Source organism: Macrotis lagotis, chromosome 1 (assembly GCF_037893015.1).
Source record: "Macrotis lagotis isolate mMagLag1 chromosome 1, bilby.v1.9.chrom.fasta, whole genome shotgun sequence".
NCBI lineage: Eukaryota > Metazoa > Chordata > Mammalia > Peramelemorphia > Peramelidae > Macrotis > Macrotis lagotis.
The window spans coordinates 51,126,898-51,148,829 of record NC_133658.1 but is presented as its reverse complement, the minus strand read 5'-3'; the positions used below and the strand labels follow the sequence as shown (position 1 = coordinate 51,148,829).

The 21,932-nt window shown below is 38.5% G+C and overlaps 1 protein-coding gene across 2 annotated transcripts in view; it reads right to left on the bottom strand.

Annotated features, from left to right (window-relative positions):
- The window catches only part of ANKRD11 (ankyrin repeat domain containing 11), a 347,116-nt gene extending 325,586 nt beyond the window's left edge, over positions 1 to 21,530 (bottom strand). Inside the window, exon 1 of one of the 2 annotated variants that reach the window (XM_074200999.1) lies at positions 21,463 to 21,530. The gene's annotated coding sequence lies outside the window, so the exon portion shown is untranslated. Of the gene's footprint in view, positions 1 to 20,650; positions 21,137 to 21,462 lie in introns of those variants that run through there. The other variant, XM_074201025.1, reaches the window with a different exon arrangement.
- Positions 21,531 to 21,932: the final 402 nt, after the last annotated feature.

Genomic DNA, 21,932 nt, shown 5'->3' with positions numbered 1-21,932 from the left:
CCCTACCCTTAAGCACGGTGTCTGGCAAATAGTAGAGCTTAATAATCCTCATTGATAGATTACCGATTCCTTGTCCAGTGCTTTTAAAGTAAGGCAAATTCCTCTGGCAACCATGACTGTGACAAAAGTTCATTCAGTGAGCTGCAGCTCCTCCTTATAAAAGTCCAAGGTAGTTTACCTGTACCAGAGTGACTGGTTCTGCAGTGGAGGTAGTAGCCCAAGCTACATTTCTTTGTTTCCCTCTATTTCCTTAGCACTGAAGCCTTCCTGTCTAAGTTAACACATCCTAGAGAGGGCCTACCTTCTACTCTCTAAAATTCAGTAGATGGTATAATTATTTTCTGAAACTTGCCTATGACCCAAAAGTGATAGGAGTGAAACAAAAAATGTCATGTACTCTGATTATAAATATTTTCTAGTATATAATGTGGGACCAGTAAGTAATCAATATTCGGATAATAACTTTTCTAAAACTCTGTGATTGCCATTAAGAGGTAACTAGGTGGGGCACAGTAGACAGGGCACTGACCCTGATGTCAGGAGGATCTGAGTTCAAATCCAGCCTCAGACACTTAAAAATTACCTAGCTATGTGATCTTTGCCTTGCAAAAAAAAAGAAGAAGAAATGGCATTAAATGATCACCAAATGCTAATTTTCACAAAGAAGTCAGAAATAGAAAAGGTGTTCAAAAGGAGGGGAGGGGAATTTCCAGTCTCAATGGTAATTCCAGCATTTCATTTAATCTGTACCAATTGATTAGCAATTAATAGAATTGTGCTTTATTTAAAAAAAACCATGGCTATAAAGAATCAATAATACTGTAGTACATAAATGTTATTTTAAATAAGGAACTGCAACTATACATTATTTTTAACCAAACTGTACCCAAAGAAAAGCAACTATAAAACAGTTACATGGCGGGGGGGGGATTTTTGCTTCTATTTAGAAGACTAAATTTATTCTCTTAATGCCAGAACGGTGAAAAGACCTACCTCCTTCTTTAGTACCAATAACAAGGTGAAACAGTAGGTGAGAAATGGTTCATCAAACAAACTCAAAACTTAAGATTAACCATTTTCTAAAAATTACATTAGGAGTAAAGTCTTCAGATCTGCTAAATGGACACTTAATAATTACCTAGCTGTGTGACCTTGAGCAAGTCACTTAACCCCATTGCCTTGCAACCCCCCCCCAAAAAATCTGCTAAATGTTCTTCTTTCTTCCATCATGCTCCCTTCCCTGGTCCCTTTCCCTAGTCCAGGTCACCAAGTTCTTCCAGATCTTCTTCATCAAGGACACATAGTCCAACCCACCCATTTTACAGAAAAGAAAATAGAAGACAAAATAAACTAAGTAATTTATCTAAGCTCACAAAATACATTATGGAAAGAGTATAGACTAGAATCCAAGAGCCCAAGGTACCCCCTGGATAGTGTACAAATTACTGCAAGGGATCAACAAGTCCACATAAACGTAGATTACTGTCACTTTGTCATTATTTATTTTCAATCACTGGATACTAATAACATGAGTACTCCCATACAGAAGGGCAAGACATTTTTAATCATTTCCTATAAAGTAGTTCTCACTGGCAAGTCAGGGAGGCATTTGTGTAAAAGGAATTATGAGAAAGTTTTGCTATTTACTACAATCATGAGTTAAGGCAATTCATTTAATCTCTCTAGGTCTAAGTTTCCTCATTTATAAATGAGAGAATTGTGCTTTTACCTGTAATTAAGCTCCCTATTTAATAAAAAAATGCAATGAAAAATGGAAAGCAGTACAGCAGAACAAAGACCTGGACTAATACTTTATACCACACTCCTTAATACATACTAACTGGATAAAAGATAGGTAACTTTAATATTAAAAATTATACCATTAAAAACCAGAAGAGAATAAGATCATGTGTCTCTCACAGCTATGGGGAGAGATGTCTCTGAGACAGACATATTAAATTATATTACCTCTAAAAGTCCTTTTTAAAGTTTTATTTTTATGACTCTTTGATCTTACTTATAGACAGTTGCTTACTCTATTTCACATTGAAATACTTTCTGTACATCATCTTCCTTATTTTTTGGAATCCATGTGAGCAACGAATGTCTCATATTTATTTTCTTTTATAAATTGATGTCTATTAAATGAGACAATAAATATGGAGGAGGCAAAAGTAAATGCAACACAGACTCTGATTCCTACATACCCAAAAAATTAACTGACAAGCAAAATATTCACCAAGACATTCCCCTTCCATAATAAAGCAGGTTATGGTTAAAATATATCCAAGCTTGATACCATAAGCAAACTGAGAGTAGTTTAGTGGTCAGATCTGGGGATACAGGAAGAATTCAGTATCAAACAAGCGATGGAGAACATTACAAGATATAAAACAATTTCATTTATATAAATTTTAAGTTTTTGCACAAACAAAATCAATGAAACCAAAATTAAAAGAAAAGCAGAAAATGGGGGGGGGGAATTTTGTAACAAATTTCTCTGATACTTTATTTCTCAAAAATAGAGAAACAAGTCAAATTTATAAGAATATAAATCATTACCCAACTGAGAAATGGTTAAAGGACACAAACAGAAGTTTTCAAAGAAATTAAAGCTATCTATAAGGATATTTTTTTAAAGTGCTCTAAATCACAATTGAATAGAGAAATGCAAATTAAAACAACTTTGAGTAACCACCTCATCTCTTGCTTAATATGACAGAAAACGAATGATAAAAATTGGAAGGAAAATGAGAAAACTGGAAAACTGCATTGTTACTGGAGTTGTGAATTAATCCAACCATTAGAGAGAGTAATTTAGAACTTTGTCCTAAGGACTATCAAATTTTGCATATTCTTTGATCTAGCAAAACCACTAGCTCTGCATTCCAAAATAGTTTTTTGAAAAGAGGGGATGGAGAATGAGCTTTATAAAAAAAATTTTAACAGCACTTTTTGTGTTGAGTACAAATTGAAAATTGAAGGGATGTCATCAGTTGGGAAATGGCTGAACAAGCTGTGGTTATGATTCTAATGGAATATTATTTTACTATATGAAGTAACAAGCAGGATAATTTCAGGAAAACCTAGAAAGACTTAAATGAACTGACACAAAGTAAAGTGAGCATAATCAGGTGAATACTATACACAATAACAGCAATATTGTAAAGATGATCATCAACTGTAAATGACAAGTTATTCTCAGCAACACAATGATCCAAGACAATTGTCAAATAATCAAAAAACATGTGACCACATTTAAAGAAAAAGATTTTATCATGTGACTACAGATTGAAGCATACTATTTCTAACTTTTCTGTTTTATTCAAGTAATAAAATCACAATTTATGCACAAAATCACTAATATGGAAATGTTTTTCATGACTAAACATGCATAACCTATATTAGATTGCAGACCCTCTCTGGGAGAGGAGATACGAGGTAGAGACAGAATTTGAAACTCAAAAACTTTAAAATATGTGAAAAATTGTTTTTACCTGTAATTAAGTTAAAATGTCATTAAAAATGCACTTGCATAGGCACATACACACATTCCCATTTTTATTTGATATGGTACTGGGAAAGTTAGCTATAGCAATAAGACCAAGAGAAAGGATTTAAAGAAATAAAAAAAAAGGTAAATAGGAGATAAAATGTAAAGAACAATCTAAATAGCTGGAGTACTCTTAACTAGACCATGCCAGGGGCAGCTAGAGTAGAGCATCCTGGAGGCAGGATGGACCTGGGTTCAAATCTGATCTCAGACACATATTAGATGCCTAGCTATGTGACCCTGGGCAAGTCACTTAACCCCATTACCTTCAATGAATTTTTTTTAGGTTGTTTTTGCAAGGCAAACGGGGTTAAGTGGCTTGCCCAAGGCCGGATTTGAACCCAGATACTCCTGACTCCAAGGCTGGTGCTTTATCCACTGTGCCACCTAGCCACCCATCCTTCAATAATTTTTTAAAAAAACTAGGCAATGCCAATAGATTGTAATCCCAAACTAAATTTATATTTTAATGCTATATTAGTCAAATTACCAAGAGAATACATAGTGTAATAAAATAACCAAGTTCATTTAAAAAAAATTAAAGGAAATGGTGAAAAGAATTAAGAAAAAGTAGGGGCTAAGAATCTCAAACTAAATTATAAAGCAAGCATTCATCAAAACCATCTGGTACTGGCTAAAAAATCCTAAAATCAAAGAACACATTAGAAAAGTGAGATTAAGAATAAATATTACTCATCTGAGTTTGAAAAATAGAAAACAACTTAAAAATAATAAAATTCAAAAAGAAAAGAAAAATACATAACATAACTTAGAGGGGAAACTACCTGTTTGTTAAAGAAAATGCTGGAAAAACTGGAAAGCAGTCCAGCAGAACAAAGACCTAGACTAACATTTTACACCACATTCCATAATACACACTAACTGGATAAAAGATAATTTTAATATAAAAGATCATACATTCATTAAAAACCTGAATAGAATAAGATCATGTGCCTTTCACAGTCATGGGGAGAGATGCCTCTGAAACAGAGACAATTACAAAAAATAAAATAGATAACTACTTGAAACTTCAAAGTTTATGCACAGACAATAATAAGGAACAGGGAAAGGGATTAATCACATAGCTCTCCAAATTCTATGATCACAAAAGATTTCTTGCCTCATGAATGAATAAATGATAAAATATTATTAAGAACTTACAATGAGCAAAGTACTGTGTTAAATGCAGGAATATAAATACTGAAGTCAGTAAGGTCCTGATCTCAAGGAGTCCATATTCTAATGGAAGAGACAAAATATATGAAAAGGTTTACGAGGCAAGCTAGATAGAAAGGTCCGTGATACTTAAGGGGCAGAAGCTAAACACATTTGAATGTCTTTTATTGCATGTCATTTCCTCCAACCAAAAAAAAAAAAAAACTAGGGAGGTAGGATCCAAGATGGCAGATGACCTTCCCCAACACCCACCCCCTCCAGACAACTAACCACATACTTGTTCCAAGTCAGTCCCAGGCACCAAAAATAACAGAGGCTGCAGGGAGAAAGAAAGGGGTCCTTACTGGGTAAAGACAAGAGCAGTGACTACACTTACCTCCCATGATTACACTACTTTGAAAATACCCAAACTTTGCAGAATCCCAGTACCAACTTGGAAACAAAGAAACCTGAAATTTACCAAAATCCCATTTCACTCTTAGGCAAACTGAATCCAAATGTAATATAAAAACATTATATTACAGCCTCAAAAAAGAGTCTGGAATAAATGAGTAAACAACAACAAAAAAAGCTGACCACAAAAAACTACTACAGAAACAAGGAAGATTGGGACACAATCTCAGAAGACAATGTTGAAAACAATATAAGCAGTCAGAAAAGAAAAAATGCTCACTGAATTCAGGCTCAACAATAATTCCTGGAAGAGTTAAAGAGTGGGAAAAAATTAAGAGTTAAAGGGGGGGGATTAGGGGAAAAAATGAATGATGTGAAAAAATATTAAGAGAATTAACAACATGGTAAAAGGAAGTACAAAACATACTTAACAAAACATTCCATTAAAAACAAAACTGACTCAATGGCTAAAGAAAAAAATTCACTAAGTAAAATAACTCCTTAAAAAGCAGAATAGGTTAAAATGGAAAAGGAAATATAAATTCACTGAAAAGAATGCCTTAAAAAGAATTAAACAAATAAAAAAGATATAAAAGTTCACTGAAGAAAAGACATCCTTAAAAATTGGAACTCAGCAAATAGAGACTAATGACTTCAATAAAACAAAACAAAGATAAAAGAATGAAAATTAGAAGAAAATGTGAACTGTCTCACTGGAAAAATAACTGACCTGGAAAATAAATATAGGGAGAGAATTTAAGAATTACTGGCTGGGGGGCGGCCAGGTGGGGCAGTGGATAAAACACTGGCCCTGGAGTCAGGAGTACCTGGGTTCAAATCCAGTCTCAGACACTTAATAACCACCTAGCTGTGTGACCTTGGGCAAGCCACTTAACCCCACTGCCTTGCAAAAATAAAAAAAAAATTTCAAAAAAAAGAGAAAAGAATTACTATCTATCTGAAAGCCATGATTAAAAAAAAAGAGCCTGGACATCATATTTTAAGAAATTATGAAGGAAAACTGCTCTAATATTGTACTTAAATTCAGAGGGTAAACCAGAAATTGAACAAGATCCCAAAATGAATTTCAGAGCTCCCAGGTCAAGGAATAAATAATATAAGTAGTCAGAAAAAACTATTCAGTTTATATAGCAGTTTCTATATTAAAGGAGCAGAGAGGGTGCAATGATATTCTAGAAAGCAGAGGAATTAGGATTACAAACAAGAATCAATTCTCCCAGTACATACCTATTTATCCGTATTTCACTGAGCATAGGGGGAAAAAATGGATGGTCAGTTAGAAAGAGGATTTCCAAGTAATACTAACGGAAAGACCAGAGATGAATAGAAAATGACTGGAGAAGAACAAAAAGGTAAACATAAAAGAGTCATCATAAGAGGCTCAAAGTTAAACTGTTTACATTTCTAACATGTTAACACTTAAGAATTTTAACATTATTAGAACACCAGTCTGAGTTGATTATATTGGGATAATCTCCCAAAAAATGTAGGGGTAAGTAGGGAGAAGGAGAGAAAGGCACAGAATGGGGAAAACTCTCAAATAAAACATCAACAAGGAAGAACTTTTATTGGGGGGAGGCAACAAATAGATGGAAGCCAAAACCTGAAGCTCAGTCTCATAAAAAGTGGTTCAAAAAGAGAACACACACACACACAGTTCCATAAAGAAATGTAACTTGCCCCAAAAGGAGAGGAGAGAAATGAAGGAGGGCGAAAGGGGGGGAAGCAGAGGGAGAGAAGATAGTGATCAAATCTACAACAAACATTAGAGGAGGGAGGGAGGGAGGGAGGGAGAGGGAGAGAGAGAGAGAGAGAGAGAGAGAGAGAGAGAGAGAGAGAGAGAGAGAGAGAGAGATCAGGGGAAAGTGGATGGGAGGAAAATGAACAGTGAGTGATTGTAATTGTGAATGTCAATATGATGAGTTAACCACAAAATAGAAACAAATTAACAGAATGGATTGGAAACCAGAATCCAACAATATGTTGTCTTCAAGAGACCTCCAAAAGACAGAAAGACAGAGCTGGTACAAAATCTATTGAACTTCAGCTGAAAAGAAGAGGGTGGGATACACATTCTTAGATAATGTAAAAGCAAAATTAAACCTAATTGAAAGATATAATCAGTAAAACTACATTTTTATTAAAAAGATATCATAGACAATGAAGTAATAACAAAAAATTTCACAGCAAGCTTCTCTGATAAAGGTCTTACCTCTTAAGTACATAGTGAACAGGCAAATTTATTAAAATAAGAGCCATTCTCCAATTGATAAATGATCAAAGCATATGAACAGGAAACTTTCATTAGAAAAAAAAATCAAAGTCACTTATATTCACTTTAAAAATGCTATAAATCACTACTGATTAATGAAAAAGCAAATTAAAACCATTCTAGGTGGCGTAAGTGGATAAAGCACCGGCCCTGGAGTCAGGAGTCAGGAGTATCTGGGTTCAAATCATGCCTCAGACACTTAATGATTACCTAGCTGTGTGGCCTTGGGCAGGCCACTTAACCCCCCATTTGCCTTGCAAAAAACCTAAAAACCATTCTAGGGGGGCAGCTAGGTGGCAAAGTAGAACACCAGCCCTGGAATCAGTAAGACCTTAATTCAAATCCCATCTCACATTTAACAAGTACTTAGTTGTGTGACCTTGGGCAAGTCACAACTCCATTGCCTTGCCAAAAAAACCAGCACCATCTAAAGTACCATCTCACACCTAATCAAAAATGATAAATGCTGGAGGGGGTGAGGGAAAACTGCTAGTGGAGTAGAACAATGCCCAATTGCTCTGAAGAATATGGAAGTATTGGGGTGGATAGGTGGCCTCAGGGCAGCTTAGGGCAGTGGATAAAACAGCTGCCCTGGAGTCAGGAGAACCTGAGTTCAAATCTGACCTCAGACACTTAATAATGACCTAGCTGTGTGTAAAAGCAGGAGATGATTATAGTAATCTGCTGTTTGATAAACCCAAAGAGTGGGGCCATTGGGATAAAAACTCCCTCTTTGATAAAAATTGCTGGGAAAATTGGAAGTTAGTATGGAAGAAACTTAGATTAGACCAACACCTCACACCCTTTACCAAGATAAGATCCAAAATGTTACAGGACATAGACATAAAAAAACAATACTAAAAGCAAATTAGAAGATCAAGGACTAGTCTACCTGTCAGATCTATGGAAAGGGAAACAGTTTATGACTAAGGAAGAGTTGGAGAACATCACCAAAAACCAATAAGATGATTTCGATTACATTAAATTAAAAAGCTTTTGCACAGATAAAACCAATGTAACCAAGATCAAAAGAAATGTAGTAAATTGGGAAATGATCTTTACAACTAATGATTCTGACAAAGGACTCATTTCTAAAATATACAGAGAACTGAGTCATATTTTCAAAACAAAAAGCCATTCCCCAATTGACAAATGATCAAAGGATATGCAAAGGTAATTTACAGATGAGGAGATCAAAGCAATCCATAGCCATATGAAAAAATGTTCTAAATTATTAATTATTAGAGAAATGCAAATTAAAGCTTCTCTGAGGTACCACCTCACACCAATCAGACTGGCCAATATGACCAGGAAGGATAATGATCATTGTTGGAAGGGTTGTGGGAAATCTGGGACACTACTACACTGTTGATGGAGCTGTGAACTCATCCAACCCTTCTGGAGAGCTATTTGGAACTATGCCCAAAGGGTAACAAAAATGTGCATACCCTTTGACCCAGCAATACCACTACTGGGTCTATACCCTGAAGAGATGATGAAAAAGGGTAAAAACATCACTTGTACAAAAATATCCATAGCAGCTCTGTTTGTGGTGGCAAAAAATAGGAAATTAAGTGAATGTCCTTCAATTGGGGAATGGCTTAGCAAACTGTGGTATATGTATGTCATGGAACACTATTGTTCTATTAGAAACCAGGAGGGATGGGATTTCAGGGAAGCCTGGAAGGATTTGCATGAGATCATGCTGAGTGAGATGAGCAGAACCAGAAAAACACTGTACACCCTAACAGCAACATGGGGGTGATGATCAAACTTAATGGACTTGCTCATTCCATCAATGCAATAATCAGGGACAATTTGGGTTTATCTGTGATGGAGAATACCACCTGTATCCAGAAAAAGAACTGTGGAGTTTAAACAAAGACCAAAGTCCATTGCCTTCAATGTTGTGCGCTTTTTTTTAAGTGCCTTATGTATTACATAATTTTGTTATCTCTAATATTTTATTTTCTCCTCAAGGATATGATTTGTCTCTCAACACCTTCAACCTTGATCAATGTATACCATGAAAACAATGCAAAGTCCAAGAATTCAAGGCTCTTGGTCTCAAGGCTCAGAGTCATAGTCATAATATCCATAGGTATCTAGAAGGAGATAGTTGTCAAGATGTCAGGGGCTGGTTTGTCTAGTCTTCACCATGATGCCTCCTGTTTCTCTCCACCTCAGGGAGCCTTGTAAACATCATTCTGGTCTCTCCTCCACCAAGCTACCTCCTCCACAATTTATCACTCCATTTAGTTCAGTTACTCCAAGGGCAGTGGTCATCTCAATAGAGAGCTGGTCCTGGTTCCCAGGACCAAAAGTCCTGCCTCCTGACACATGCTGGCTGGTTTGTCAGTAACTGATCCAATCCCCTGCCCCTCCCCCAGCACACACAATATACCCTTCCAAATCATTCTAAGGAGTAAACTGAGAAAAAGTGCTGACCCAAACTGCTGGAGAAGGCTCCTTCTATCAACAAAGTCATAGATACTATCCCTAGACTACCCAGTCCTAATTACTAGAAATGGAAGCAAGGAGAAACAAAAGTTGAAAACAAAGAACTGAGGCAATAGGGATTTAAAGAACCTAATAAAGACTAGAAGTTAAATTTTGATTCAACCATTTCCTCCCCATAATTTACAAGGCTTCATTCACCATGTTCAACATTTGCACTCAGTCTAATATATTAACCAGCACAAAAGCCAGCCAGGCTCAAACTAAAGTCAGGAAATTAACATTATGGTCAAAGAATTATACCCTTGAAAAACAACAAAGACTAAACAAGAACTAAAGATTCCTAGAAAAAAAGATCACAAAGCTTTGCCACAGGACATTAAAAACCCTGAGAGCCTCCTTCACACTTTTCAAATATCCTAGACTATGGTTTTAAAAAATGTTCCCAAAAGTTAAGTGAAGACATTTTTTAAAATTCTATATAACTTTTCATTAGTCAGATGTGTTAGTGCTAAGAAAAATAAGTTAATTCTTTCTAAAATGCTTCTTTGAGGACTTGGGGCTTTTTAAATTTTTATTTCCTGTTTTACAGGATGTAAAACCACATGTAGAAGCATGTTGCTTACTAACAAGATTTAATTTACAAAAAGAATGATAAAAAATTTCCTCCTCTATTTTCCCTCTCTCACTAGTTTAGACATGTTCAAATGGATTTATGATGATCTAAAGTTTATAGTATTTCCCTGATTTAAATGTAAGTTCTTTTTTAGCTTTTGCAAATATCACAACGTTGGAGAAAAGAACCAATCAAAATCTTTATGACAAATTTTTGAGCCAACAGATCTGCTATTCTTCCCATTAAGAAATGCTGCTGCGTCCCAGGACAATTAATACTGTTGAGTTCAAAGTCTGGAAGTCACCCTCTAGGAAGAGGAATCCAGGCTGGATCCAGGGATGCCTGCTTGCTACTGAATAAAATCAGGTAAGACTTTGCTACTCTATTTCACTATAAATGAAGTTTGTTATGTTGACATTCTGACAGCATTTCTAAAAGGTAAACTCAACTTTTCAACCATTTAATAATGGTCACATTTTCTAGAAGTCCACCAGCATTGGTAGAATCCTGAATTTTACCCAATTCTGACAAACAGAAAAAGAATTAGTCTGACTTACCAATAACAACATTTTGTATCAAGGAAAGGTGGCTTTCATTCCAATTGACAAATGGTCAAAGGATATGCAAAGGCAAACTGCAGATGAGATCAAAGTGATCCATAGTCATATGAAAAATTGCTCTAAATCATTACTGATTTGAGAAACGCAAATTAAAGCATATCTGAGGTACCACCTCACACCTCTCAGACTGGCCCATATGACCAGAAAGGACAATGATCGTTGTTGGAAGGATTGTGGGAAATTTGGGACACTATTACATTGTTGGTGGAGCTGTGAACTCATCCAACCTTTCTGGAGAGCAGTCTGGAACTCCACCCAAAGGAAACAAAAATGTGCATACCCTTTGATCCAGCAATACCACTACTGGGCCTATACCCTGAAGAGATGATGAAAAAAAGGGTAAAAACATCACTTGTTCAAAAATATTCACAGCAGCCCTGTTTGTGGTGGCAAAGAATTGGAAATCAAGTAGATGTCCTTCAATTGGGGAATGGCTTAACAAACTGTGGTATAGGCATGTCATGGAACACTATTGTTCTATTAGAAACCAGGAGGGATGGGAATTCAGGGAAGCCTGGAAGGATCTGCATGAACTGATGTTGAGTGAGATGAGCAGAACCAGAAAAACACTGTATACCCTAAGAGCAACATGGGGATGATGATCAACCTTGATGGACTTTCTCATTCCACCAGTGCAACAATCAGGGTCATTTTGGGGCTGTCTTCGATGTAGAATACCATCTGTATCCAGAGAAAAACAACTGTGGAGTTTGAACAAAGACCAAGGACTATTACCTTTAACTTAGGGGAAAAAAAACTGCTATCTTACTGTCTGATCTTGCTATCTCTTTTACTTTATGTTTCTTCCTTAAGAATATGATTTCTCTCATCATATTCAATTTGGATCAGTGTATACCATGGAAACAATGTAAAGACTGGAAAATTGCTTTTTTTGGGGGGGGTAGGATTAGGGGGGAAATTGTGAAAGTCAAAATAAATAAAATCTTTTTTTTTAAAAGGTGCCTTTATTTTTCAAATGCCAAACAGGTATACACTGGTTTTCTTTACAAGTGAAAAAGACTGCAAACTGATTTTTAGAATAATAAATAATTCACTGCACAGATGCTAAGGGCAGTCCTGGAAACTTAAGTCTTATATTTACCCAGATGGTAAAGATGCAAAAATTTAAATATGTAAGGGCAGTCCTGGAAACGTAAGTCTTATATTTACCCAGATGGTAAAGATGCAAAAATTTAAATATGCTCCACACACTAACCTGAGAATGAATTCAATCTTAAAGTTTAAAAAAAAAAATCAAGGAAAAATATAATAGGAAATCTCTTTGGGGACCCAAAATTCAATTCTTTTTAAGACTGCATATTTTTTTTAATCCAACCAAAGTAAGAGGTATACAATATAGATTCCTAATATGTCCCTGAAAATAGAACTCAATCAAGAAGCATTTTATTTTTTTATATTTTATATATAAAACAATTCTTTCCTTCTTAAATTCTGAATTTCTAGTTTCTCCTTCTCTCCTTCCCCTCCCCCAACCCTTGAGAAGGAAAGAATTGTGATATCAATTATACTTGTGAAACAGTAATAGCAATAATGTATGATGATCAACTATGAATGACTTAACTATTCTCAGGAAGACAATGATCCAAGAAAATTTCGAAGGATTTAATGATGGAAAAAACTATCTCCAGAGAACGAACTGAAGGCATCTGAATGTAGACTGAAGCAAACTTTTTTACTTTATTTTTCTTGTTGATTATTTTGGTCTGTTTTCTTCCACAAATGACAAATGGGGGAAAAAAGTATACATGTGAAATAACGCAAAACATATTTCCTCCACAGAGATCATGCAACTAGCATTTTATGTACTTACTTTTTTTTTTTTTTAGGTTTTTGCAAGGCAAATGGGGTTAAGTGGCTTGCCCAAGGCCACACAACTAGGTAATTATAAAGTGTCTGAGAACAGATTTGAACCCAAGTACTCCTGACTCCACCAGGGCCGGTGCTTTATCCACTGCGCCACCTAGCTGCCCCCATTTTATGTACTTACAACCCCCATTTTATGTACTTACAAAGTACTTACTATCCACTACGCTAAACTCTGGGAGTACCCCCCCCCAAAAAGCATAAACAGTCTCTGCCCTCAAGGAGCTCACAGTCAAGTGACAGAAATTATACCAAAAACACTAGATAGAAGGCAGTCAGCCTTTCAAGGGCATGCAAGACTCTGGGGGGGAAGGAGGGAGACAAGAAAAGCCTTCTGCAGGAAGGAGGTGGTGATTCTTGAGTCTCAAAGGAGATTGAAAGTAGGAGAGAAGCACATTCTAGAGATAGGGGAATAGCCAGGTTGGGATGAAAACAGTCAACTACCTGGAAAACAAAAGCTTTGAAAGGGGCTCTGGCTCTATTTCTTAGTTTCATGTTTTCAGACCTAAACACTCAAGACCTAACAACAAAACTATCTAGCCCTTCTTAAATGAAGATTAAAAACCACGCAAGTTTGGATCAAAGTCAAACCTACATTGCTAACATCCCAAAGAGAAGTTACAAATTGTTGAGATTAAACTATGATTAAAACATACCCAGTATACTGGACTTTTTCCTATTAAATTTAATACCACACCAAATATACCATATATCAGTAAAACAATGAACTTTCATCCTTCAATTAAACTTTCAATTAGGGTAAAATACCAGAGAAATCCCTTCTATTAAAATTTATCATGTGATCAACTATGATTTAGCTCTCTTCAGTAAAACAATGACCCCAGATAATTCCAAAAGACTCTTCATGGAAAATGCTATAAACATCCAAAAAGTGATGGAGGCTGAATGCAGATATTAGTATTATTTTCCCTTTCATTCATGATTTTTCTTTTGTTCTGTTTCTTCTTTTACAACATGACTAATGTGGAAATATGTTTTATATTATTGCACATATAATGCACAAAGGTATAACCAATATCAGATGGTTTGCTTTCTTGGAGGGAGGTTAAGGGAGAAAAAAAATGGAACTCAAAAATGTTACAAAAATGAACTATCCTACATGTCATTGGGGGAAAAAACAAAATATTACTAATTTTAAAAATTTGTATAGAAAATATTAAAAAAAACAAACAATAACAAGATATTTGAGAATTTGCCTTTGACTTAGGTCTCTATTTCACATAATGCATTTCCTTCTCCAAACTGTAACCCTTTTTCAAATTTCATGGAGCAGATCCTTAGTACCACTAAATGGAAATTCTTAATTCACATCAAATAAATTCAACAAACATTTATCAACAGTCTCTTAAAGGTTTGACAAAGAACCTTAATGGGAACTGGAGCTACAATAACTCAACACCTGGTCCCTACTTTCAGGGGTTTCTAGAGTATTAATGAAAGGATGTGAGGTTGGTTCAGTCATTACAGTCATGTCTGACTCTTGTGTTCCCATCTGGGGTTTTCTTGGCAAAGATGTTGGATTGGTTTGCCATTTCCTTCTCAGTTCATTTTACAGATGAGGAAACTGAGGCAAACAAATTAAGAGACAAATTGTCCAGGATGATACTGAATGAACATACAAATAAGGGCTGTGGAAGAAAATTGGAGGAGAGAGTATTACCTTGGGACACTAGCTATCTTAAAGGAGGAAGTGGAATCTGGGATGAAGAAGATTCTGAGAAGCAGAGATGAAAAATAAGTGCTGTTCCAGGGAAGGAACTGAAGTAGAGGGGAATGCAGAAAAGGAATATCTGATGTGAGAACCACTATGGAAGCTAGCCTTTAAGAGTTCCTAAAGGTCAATATTTAAAGAATAAAGTTGGAAAAGTAAGAAGTCAAATTATGGATGGTCTCAAATAGCAAACTAAGAAGTGTGTATCTTAACTTCTAAAAAAGAGATAATCAATGAATGTGACTGTTTCTTCCTAAATTGTTTACTACTCAATCATTCAAAGAACATTTATTAAAGTATCGATCGTATTATGGTGCTAGGACCTAAGCATACAAAGATAATCCATGAAACTATATGCCCTCAAGAAACTTCTATATGATATTGGTGAGACAACATCTATATAAGAAAGGACATATGAACTATGTACAAGGTGACTTTCAGGGAGATCCAGACAGGATTTCGATGGCTATCAACACTTAGTTGAACTGAGAAAGAAGGCAGGCACTTTCATGAGATAGAGGAGGTAGAACATGCCAGCACTGGGGTCCTGGAGACAAAAGATGTAATGTCACTGGCAAATATGGGCCATGAAATATGTCATACAGGCAGCAACTAGCAAGTGAATATGGCTAAAATCCTTCAAATGAAACATAAAAAGGCAACCATGTTCCAAGAAGTATCAAGAAGTATGACAATGCTTCATCAACTGAAGTAGTTCATTGTTTAAGGTATCTTAAATAATCTGCTGAAAAGAGCAATCCGAAAACTAGAGAAAGAGATGAAGTTAAAGAAGCGGCTAAGTGGCGCAGTGGATAGAGCACCGGCCCTGGAGTCAGGAGTACCAGAGTTCAAATCTGACCTCAGATACTTAATAATTACCTAGCTGTGTGGCCTTGGGCAAGCCACTTAACCCCATTGCCTTGCAAAAACCTAAAAAAGAGAGAGAGAGAGAGAGAGAGAGAGAGAGAGAGAGAGATGAAGTTAATTAAAATTGCTTTCTCCAAGAAAATCAACAATCTCAAATAGCTCCACAGACTTTAACCCATTCTTTACCTTTTCTGGACCTCAGCAACTCTAAAGACATTGCTCACCCTCTCCCATTCTTCAAGTTCCTGCTATGGTCTCTTTCTTCTCCCTCCCTTTTACCATGTTCCAGACTCCAATAAGGAAGGATCCCTTACTTATGTTCTGGATTTCTAAAAGCCCTTCAGGAGATCCTACTATCCCTTTAAGCAATTAAAACCAAACTACCTGAAAAAGGTGTCTATATTCATTGCCTTTACTGCCTTTCTTCTGAGTCATTACTCAATCCTTACAATAAGATTTTAACTACAGCACTAAACTGAAACTGTTCTCTCCCAAGTTACCCCAGGTTTTTTCCTAATTGCTAAGTCTGATAGTCTTTTCTCGATCCTGATACTTCCAGACCTAGGTGCTGTATTTGAAACAGCTCAACATCCTCCCTTCTCTGAGTTCTCTGACGCCATTCTTTCAGGGCTCATCCCCACTAGTGTTAACCTTAATATAGGGTTCTTCAAGGTTCAGTCCAAGCTCCTCTTTTTTTTTATATACGCTTGGTAACTTTACCCAAGCCTATGGATGTGAGTCTCACTTGATGTTCTCTCCTCCTGCATTTCAATCTTGCAACACCAATTTTTCTATTAGACATTTCAAACTGATTGCTCTGGAGATGCATTATACTAAATGTAACCAAAACACAGCAAATCTTCCCTCCAAATCAGGAGTTCAAATTAGGATTCTGTGAATTTTTTTAAAAATATTTTTACAATAATTTTTAAGTAACTTTTACAATTGCAGTTAAATAAAACTGGTTTTCTTTTTAATCTTATAAATTTTATTTTATACATTTAAAAAGATAATCGTGAGAAGGGGTCCATAAAGCTTCAAACTTGTCCAAGGAATTCATGTCTCAAAAACAGTTAAGAATTCCTGCCTTAAACTTTTGGTGATCATGGCAGTGTCTCAGGGTCATAATCAGAATTTTCCTCACTTCTTACACCGCCCCCCCCTTCACCCTACATATCCAATTAATTGCCAGATCTTGCCCTTTCCATCTCCAAATCTCAGATCTGATCCTTTTCTCTACAAACAGCTGCCCCTTTGGTTCAGACCTTTATCACCTCTCACCTAGATTAGGAGAAAAGCCTCCAAATTGGTCTCCCTTACTGGAGTTTCTCTCCCTCTGGTCCATACTACACACTGCTGCCAAATTTTCATTATCTGAAGATTTGGCCATATGACTCCCTTAGTTGATCAAGGCAATCAATTTTCTATTGCCTTTAAGAATAAAATAGAAAATCTTTCTTTTTAGCTTTTTTAAAGTCCTATACAGCCTGGTCCCGGATCTTTCCTTCCATCCTCAAAGGATATTATCTCCCTCCTACATTCTGGATCCAACCCAACTGGCTGGCCTTGTTTCCTCATACACAACACTCCAGCTCCAGGCCCCTGGTTTTATATTGCCCAGGCCTTCAATGCATGCACTCCCTCCTCCTCACCTCAGCCTCAGAATTCTCTTCCTTTTTAAGACATCCCAAACATTTCTTCATTAAGCATTTCCTGAACACCACACCCCAGCTAGTAGCCCTCTTTACCAGACTACCTTATATTTATTTGCATTTGTTCATTTTATAATTTTAGATATAGATGTATATATTAATATATTTGTTGTCTATTCAAATGCAAACTCAACGACAGTGGAAATGACTGTATTTCATTCTTTTTATTTAATGGCATGCAGCATGCCTAGACCAGTCCAGGGTAGAAAGAAGGAACTTCCTACTTCTGGGTTCTTTCCTCATGGGGTCAAATGCCCTATCTATGCAGATGACTCTCAAATGTACATAAACAATAATATCAAAATTTAGAGCTATATGAGCCAACAAAGGTCAACGACCAAGAACTGGAGAATCCAGAGCTCAGGGAACTGAAGTTACCATGAGCTTAAGGGTCTTTTCCCTTTCTTTGGGCTCACTGCCAGGAGCAGAGCAGGTGGTGACTAGATGCTCACTGAACTCACCAGGTAGAAGCATCAGAAGCAAGCCATAATTGTTAGTCCTCCACGCCCCCCACCTCTTAAAACTATCCCTCCTCCAAACCCTACTTCTAAGGAGGATACCATAATTCCTCCAGTCGTTCCAGTTCATAAGCTTTCTATTTCCCAGCAACTCTTCCATCTCCTCACTCTCCTCCCTTTAGGTAACCTCTCAACTCTTTCTCTCTCTTCACTGAAAAGGTCACCAACTCACTTGAGCCTCATTGCTTCTCCTCTAGAGAACAGTCTCCTAATTGTTTCCTGGAATCTACTGTCTCTCCTCTCCAATTCATCCTTCTCACACCTATCAAAATGCTCTTCCTCAAACACAGGCCTATCCACACCATTTTGCTGTCCATGAAAACTTAATTGTGCCCTACCGCCTATGGTTCAGTAACATTCACCATTTTCCTATGGAGAAATCTTCTCTATTACTAGCAGCACATTTCCAACTAAGTTTCAAAATGAGAATGAATAAGGAGCACAAAACTTCAAATCAAAGCTCTAAATAAGCAACAAGTGTTTTATTAGAACATGAATAAGCAAGCATACATGTTTATATTAAAATTGTTTAAGTTCAACACAGATTTTTGCTCAGTTTAATGGAACAGGCCACTCTAATACTCATTTTAGTGCTCAGTGAATGACAATGATAATCAATGATCATGTTTTGCTGCTCAACTGAAACATATTTGACTATTAAAAAAATGTGCCCTCAAATGGAAGTTTTGAATGACCTGCAGTAATGGACAGATCAAAACATTTGTGTTTTGGCAACTGATGCAGATTCTTCTTTGAACTAGCATATACTGATACACTCTAATTATGTTATTTAATTGATGATGGGCTCATTGCCCATATGCAAAATGAGTATCCTCTTTTAAATGATAAACCATAATCTTAATATGTCAAGGCTGCTTTAAAATCCAAGACATTACAAAGCTTTATGAACATTATTCTCAAATACGAGTAGCATAGTTTTTTCTAACTAAATTTGTGGAAAGTTCTATTTGTCACTATGTCAACATGGTAATTATAGCTAAAATGACAACCACTAGTCATAAGCAGCCCATCTGGTTTAGTAAGATGAAAGGCACTGCTGGTGCAGTGTGATTAACATGGCTAGTCTACAGAGAGGCTATAGAAAAACATCTGACAGTTGTACTCCAAGTGAAAAGGCTGCCACACAATCAAAAGAGCAAAGGAGGAATTGAAGACATGTCACTTAAAAAAAAAAAAAAACTTAGAAAAGTTTCGGGTTTGGATCAAATTGTAGAATGTAGCTTGGATAGCTTTTCATTAAAAATTTCACTAGATATACATAATGAATGCAAAAAAAAAAGCAACTCCATCTTTGTTCCCTTCTTTCACTATCTTCAAAATGAACAGTCAAATAAACTTCTGCTCTAAACTGTGAAAATAAAGAAAGAGAACAGCTGAATGGGGGAAGGGATGTAGATAGGCCATCCCTGACAATTCAAGTTTAAGACCCAAAGGTGAGCAAGATATTTTCCATCTTTAAGTTGGAAAGCAATCTAAGAATGCTTCTGCAATTGTCACAAAACAACTGTAGATCTTGGAAAGTCTTAGAAGTCTTGGGAGACTACTAATATTTCAATGAGTTGATCAAATCCATCAAGCAGGTACCAAGCAAACATACTATTTCAGGGTTATAACTAAAAAACTATCCAAATTAAGTCATTAATTTGCCCAAACCAAGAATATCATACAATAGCACTTCTTTCAAAAGTTAATACAATCACAGAAAGCATCCCCAGAGGAGAAAGCGAAAGAAAAATGAACCTCAGGCTGGATTTCATTCCTTTGGGATATGCTGTGTGGAAACTCCCTCAACTACTTCAGATTAGGGAAGTAACTGGATATAATGAAAAGAACCTTAGACCTGGAATCTGTTCACATTCCAATTTTACCATATACTCATTAATTGGTATGGTCTCCAGTCTCCCCTTCTTCAAACTAATGTCAACATCTGCCATATTAATATTCTTAAGGCGCTGTTATGACCCAATGACTAGGACAAAATACAAATTCCTTTGTTTGGATTATAAAAGTTTTTACAATCTGACTCCAAACTACCTTTTTCAACCTCACTCTATCTTCCCCCTCTTCACACACACTCCAAAGTTCAGCTCAAAAGACATCTGTGATGCCCCTCAGGGCCCACCTTCATAGCCTACATACCTGTGTAGGCCCAGATTGTTCTCCTATGCCTACAACATAGGCCACCCTCCTCTGCCAGGCCTTATAAAATAAACAAAGCTGAACTCCATAAACAACTACAAAAAGTCTATCTTGATTCCACCCAATCCCACATGGCTCTTTGTCTTCCTTCTCCCAGTAATGATTTTGTGATTTATTTTCCACGGATCTCAACATGACCCATTGAAACGTCTTGAGATCAGCGACTTGGTGGTTATGTCCCAGCTTTTGATACTTATTACCTTTGTGACCTTGAGCAAGTCATAGACTCCCAGGGCCTCAATTTCCTCATCTATAAAATAAAGATGAAAACAAGGACTTCAAAGGAGCCTTCCAGCTCCAGAGCCATGATCAACTGGAAATTCTCTGTAATTTAGTCCAAGAGAGTTGTTAAATGCCTTGTCCATTGTCACAAGGCTATTATGTGTCTGAGGAAAAGACATAAAAGCAGGTCTTTCTTCCTTCAAGGCCAGTACCCTAACTATGCGTATGGAGCCTTTCACTTCTCACCAAGGAAGGAAGCAAGACTCTAAATGTTTCAGTTCCACAGTGAAAAGGGCAAGGGATGTTATCCCTCCATGCAAATCTCTGTTTTCAATAGCCCCGAGAGAACAAAAGAAAACTCGGCTACTCTAAAACAGCCAAACTCACCCCAGCACCCCAGACCTGTCCGTGGGCCTCATCTCAGGATGGTCAGTTGAACCCAGAGTCCTCTAAATCCAAGGTTCTTTTTCAAATCCTAGGAGAAGATCAGCTCTTTCGAACTCGATCCAAGTGAGTACTTTTAAGGCGGGCATGTTTTGCCAGAACCATAAGCGCCAGGACAACTACAACGGAGCCACAAGCGAAATGCAAGAATTTCGGGCTTCGTTCAAAAAAAAAAAAGATAATAATAATCCAGTAAGGAATCCACGAAAACAATAAGAGGCGATTCCGTAGTCGGCTGACTGGTGGCAACGCCGACCCCCCCAGCACAGACACACACACACACACACAACACAGACACACACACGCACAGACACGCACACACGCACACACAAGCACACACAGCACCCGCCCTGCCCGGGATGATGAAATGAGGAACGGAAATTAGCATTTCAGGCCGCGTCTCACATTGTTCCTTGAAGCCGCGGCCGCCGCCGCCGCGGCCTGCGCTCGGCCCCCTCCCCCTCCCCCACACGCACACACGCGCACACGCGCACACATACATGCTCACATACAACACACAGCCGCGCGCGCGCAGGCCGCCCCGCATTCCTCCCCTCCCCCGGCGCTGCCCCCAGACGCCCCCGCTCCGCTTCCGGGGGCCTCCCCTCCCCCTCCCGGAGCCCACCCCGCGCGGGGTCGCCTCGCGGCCCCACCCCCCGGCGGCGGGGATCCCCGGCCGCGGCGCCCCGCCGCCCCCACCACACCCCCCGCGCCCCGCCCCGCCGCGCCGCGCCCGGCCCGGGGGCCCTGCCTACCTCCAGCGGGCCGCTCGCTCCGGCCGGGGCCGCGCGGGGCGCGAGCGGGGTCAGCGACGCCAGGCCCGGGTCCGGCGGCCGCTGCCCATGAAGCCCCGGCCGCGTCGGCCGCGGGGCCGCCTGTGCCGCCCCCCGAGGCCCGCTCGGCCGCGGGGACCACGACGCGCCGCCGCCGGCGGCCTCGGCCGCGGCCTCCCCGGGAAGCGACGAGGGCCGGAGCCAGGCGCCGGAGGCCGGGAGAGCCGGGGCGTGAGGCGCGCCCGCCCCTCGGACGACGGCCCGCGGCGAGGGGGCGGCGGGCGCGGGCGGGCCGGGGCCGAGCCGCGGTCCTAGGGGGCCGTCTGGCCGCGGACTTGGCGGCGGCGCCTCCGGGCCTGGGGCTCCCGATCCATAGCGCACAGTTCCGAGGCGGCCTCTGACTTCCAGGACCCAGCGGCGGCTGCGGCGGCCGCGGACACACAAGAGACGCG